Raw genomic sequence first — 4952 nt, forward strand, 5'->3', positions numbered from 1 at the left:
ATAGTCTCCCCAACACTCAACTCTCTCTCACATGATTTGAATTTGGTGGAAAAAGATTTGAGTGGAAAGCAACTTGGGAAAGGCTAGAGATCAAGATTCATATGGTAGGAATGGAATATCTTGGTCTCAACACAAGTGTAGGTGGTTCTCTCTCAGAAAATGTATGCTGGAAGTGTAGGCACGTTCTGATGGCTCTCTCCATGAATGAAGAGTGGGTGGAGGGGTATATATAGCCTCCATACAAAATCTAACCGTTACACACAACTTACCAATCTCGGTGGGACCAAATTGAGAAACTCGGTCGGACCGATTTAGCAAATCATGTGACCGTTAGGATTTTCGGTGGGACCGACATGCAACTCGGTAGAATCGATATGGTTAGGGTTAGGGCATAACGTAATATCGGTGGAACCGATTACACAAACTCGGTGAGACCGAATTTGGTAACGCACACACAGAGGGTTGGTCAGGCAAACTCGGTGGGACCGATTCGATCATCTCGGTTGGACCGAAATGTTACGAAGAGGAACAGAGAGTTTGCATTGTAATCTCGGTAGTACCGATTACGAAAACTCGGTGAGACCGATTTTGGTAATGAACATGCACAGAGAGATTACAATCCCATCTCAGTGAGACCGAGATCCCTATCGGTGAGACCGATTTGCCCAGGGTTTGTGGCAGTGGCTATGACATCTGAACTCAGTGGCGCCGGATAGAAATAATCGGTAGGGTCGAGTTTGACTTTTGGTTTAGGTCATATGTGGATGTGACAAGGTAGTTGAAGGCTTTGGAGGATATCACTAAGCATTTTGAGCAAGAGCCTCATTAAGCAACACCTCATCCCTCCTTGATAGTATTGGCTTTTCCTATAGACTCAATGTGATCTTGCATCACTAAAATAGAAAATTTAGAGTCTTGAGAGTGGAGCTTGAGCCAATCCTTTGTCCTTAGCATCTTAAAGGGGTTCCACATCCTCTAGTCCATGCCACTTCATTGTTGAACTCATCTAAAACATACTAGGTAAAAGTGTTAGTCCAACAAGAGATATGTTGACATTAATTACCAAAATCACCCAGGGAGCACTTGTGCTTTCAGTATGAAGTTGTGCTTCAGGCCGGGGCGGAGCCTCATGATGTCGGTCGCGCTCCTCAAATCCCAGGCCGGCCTCCCCTTATTGTGCAGCAGGGCGATTCGGCGGGGGATGAAGTCCGCCCCGATCATCTCAAGGGTGAGCCCGGCCGTGGTGAGATGATGGATCCTGGCGACGACAATCGAGAGCTTTGCGTCGTCGGGATCGACATCGCTCTAGTCATCACCGTGAAGCAGCGGGCTCCGACAAACCCGACAGAACTCTGGCGGGTTCTTCTCCTCGATCCAGCACCACCGACCCCGCCACTCTTCCCACCTCTCCTTGTGGGTACCCTCCGGATATGTGCCCCTCCCTTGGGCCCTCGAGATCCAGGAGATGCTCCCGGAGAGGGCGCCCCCCGGCTGGAGGCGAGGGGAGAAGTAGTGGCGAAAGAGCACCGTGCTGGGAAGCACTCCAACAAAGCCCTCGCAGAGGTGGGTGAAGAGCGCCATGTATGCCATGGCGTTCAGCATAAGGTCCAGGAGACGGAAGCCGAAGGTGCGTATGACATCGTTGAAGAAATCGGAAAAGGGGGGCAGAGCCCGCAGGAGAAGAAATCGACGAAGAAAGGGTACCGATTGGTGTCGGCCTCGCCGCAGTCGGCGGGGATGATGCGCGTGGCAGGGTGCCCCGTCGTCTTCGCCGTCCACAGAGGCTTGAAGACATCCCTGAGGTGGAACACGTCGACCGACGATGGGGAGAAGTAGGCGAACTGCGCCCGCCGCACCACCGCCTCGTTCTGTGGCACCTCCTTCTCCATGACATCTTTGGCCGTCCCTTTGGCCTTACCCTTGCCGGTCTTGGGCGCCATGGCAACTAGGCGAAGGCACAGGATCGAGAGTAATGGGGGTGCGGCAACAACAAGCAGAGGCGAGCTCAAGGAAGAAGAAGATGGGGACGGCAGTGCCGAGATTGGGGAAAGCGCAGAGGGTAAATGAGTAGCGCACCTGCGGTTATTCTTTTTTTATGGGGAAGGCACGGGTCGCCTCTTTACCATTTGCTGCGATGTGATGCCTGCGTACAGCAGGCGCCCCACGCATGCCCCCCACGTCATGCATGGTCCTCCATGTAGTGCATTCAATGTGGGTCATGGGGAAGCGCAGCGGGCGGATAATTACCGCGGTAAAAGTCGACCCCGCCTGCCTGCACACCATTCTGGGCCCAGCCCAACAACGTGTGGCGCTTATGTGTGGCCCGGGCCCGGGGGCTCCTGTCGGTGTACAGAAGTAGGGGTTCTACTTTGCACCCCTTTACCTGTGCACAGGCAGTCGGAGCCGCACCTGCGGCCACACTTAGCAGGGTAGAAGGGAGAGGCCGAAGCCACAAGATGATCAAAACAATGCCAAGGCAGAAACACGAAGAGCAAGAGTGCGGGGTGGGCTCCCCCGGCAAGACCCTTACCGTGGCGGCCTTCGCAGCCCCGGCTAGAGCCTTGCCGGGGCAACCTGCCCAACACCAACGGAGCATGCCACCCTTGGGCCCGAGATTTCCAACACCATCGACCACATTGGAACCAAGGATCGAGAGACGCCTCCATGGAGGCACGCTGATCTTTGTGAAGATCATTAACACACAATATTAGATGAGGACCAGAAGACGAGACCTCCACCAACATCCTTGCCGGGGACGACCGCAGTGTCGCGGCAAGACCCTTGCCGGGGCCCCCGACAAGACCCTTGCCGAGGACAACAGCAGGGCCGCGGCCAGGCTCGCACACGTCAAGACCCCACCGCCGTTCCCACACAGCTACAAGCCCAGCCAGCCAGGCGGGCACCTGCGTGGCGACATGCGGTCCCAAGGCCAACTCAGCAAGCACCTGCGTGGTGGCATGCAGATCTTCGTGAAGACGCCACCACCGTGCCACCTCAGCAGCCTGCCAGCCTACATGGCACTGCCCCCCTCGATGGACTGGACGCACATCAAGGCAGGGCGAGGCGGCAATAAAGTGAGGGGGACACCTCTGGAGTGCATTTAATGCATCTTGTCCCATAATGGCAAGAGATAAACATAGCTACTATACCCTTTCCACCTCCTGTGTGCCAGTGTGGTGCCTCCTTCGACTATAAAAGGAGGCCCGAGGCATACTGGAGGGGGATTCGGCTCTTTGGGCAAGTGACGCTCGATAGCTAGTTCAAGAACATTGATATACACACCAAAGTAGGACTAGGGTATTACGCGATCTCCGCGGCCCGAACCTGGGTAAAACGACCTTTGTGCTGGCTCTTAGACCTGCTCTTCTCACAAGCCCGCACCCGCCGACCACGGTAGGGATCCCGTTGCTCCCATAGGTGTCGTTCCCACCGACAGAGCCAATGTCACGGAAGATGATGAGCAAACTATGGCACGCTTCTTGAATGGACTCCACCACCCTATCAAGAAGATCGCCAACTTCCGACCTTACTCCAACCACATCGAGCTAGTGCATCAAGCCACCAAGGAGGAGCGACAAGTGCAAGATGACTTCAAGTATGCCAAGTACTCTTTGAAGACATACAGCTACAACAACCAAGCTTCAATGACTCCACCGACTTCTACCTCAATCAAACCTTCTACAAGCAACGACGCCGAGTGAAGTTACAAGAAAACTTCGACAACCTCAAGTCGTCCTCCTACTGCAAGTAACTTTAAGCCAAGAGATTCATCATCTAGCTCCACCGGATGAGACCATCAAGACAAGTTCCATCAAATGCTTCACATGTGGCGGCCGAGGCCACTAGTCTTTCGAGTGTACCAACAAGTGCGCCATGATCCTCAACAATGACAGGAACATACGAATCCATGAGTGAAGAAGAAATGGATGCGCTTGAACACATGGCCATGCATCGGCACATGAATGAGGATGAATATGATCAAGTCTTTTGTGATGAAGATTCGAGCCCTGCTCTCGTTGTCTCCAAGGTCTTGACATTTCAACAGCAAAAAGACGAATACCAAAGATGCCATATCTTCCACACCAAGGCAGGCATCAATGGAAGGTCCATGAAGGTCATCATCGACAAAGGAAGTTGCCATAACTTGGCAAGTGAAGAACTATGCTCTAAGCACCAATTGGTCAAGATGAAGCATCCCCACCCCTACAAGGTCCAATTGCTTAGCGACTCCGACACAATTCAAGTGGAACACATGGTTCAAGTCTCCTTCAAGAACAGAGCATATGAAGACACTTTGGAGTGTGATGTCGTTCCCATGTCCGTTTGCCAACTCCTTCTTGGACGTCCATGGCAATGCGACCGCGGTGTCATCCACAATGGGCGTACCAATCACTATAGCTTCAAGATGAAGGGAAAGGGTTATGTGCTACAACCTATGTCACCAAGCCAAGTGATCGCTCACAAGAAAGCAACCACACATTATGGAGAGAATAGTGAGAGAGCGAACCACCAAAAAGAGAGTGAGTGCCACAAGCCCAAATTGAGTGCCTCCACGATGAGCGACAACAAAAACTTAGTGCTATTTGCCACCAAAAGTGAGATGAGAAATCTGTGAGAACCCATCAAATGTTATGCACTATGTCCTTTCGTGTAAGGACGAGGCACCCAAAACTAACAACTCTCACAATCTACCTTTAGTGTTGTCTTCTCTATCGCAGGAATTCCAAGACGTATTCCCCGACGAGCTACCTTCGGGTCTACCTCCCCTTCAAGGCATCAAACACCGCATCGACCTCATCCTCAGAGCACCCCTTCCTAACAGGGCACCATACCACGTCAACCCCGAGGAAACCAAGGAGATTCAACGGCAAGTACACCAACTCATCGACAACGGGCATGTACAAGAAAGCTTGAGCCCATGTGCCGTACCGGTAATCCTTGTTCCCAGATGG

Source organism: Triticum aestivum, chromosome 1B, assembly GCF_018294505.1.
Source record: "Triticum aestivum cultivar Chinese Spring chromosome 1B, IWGSC CS RefSeq v2.1, whole genome shotgun sequence".
Lineage (NCBI taxonomy): Eukaryota > Viridiplantae > Streptophyta > Magnoliopsida > Poales > Poaceae > Triticum > Triticum aestivum.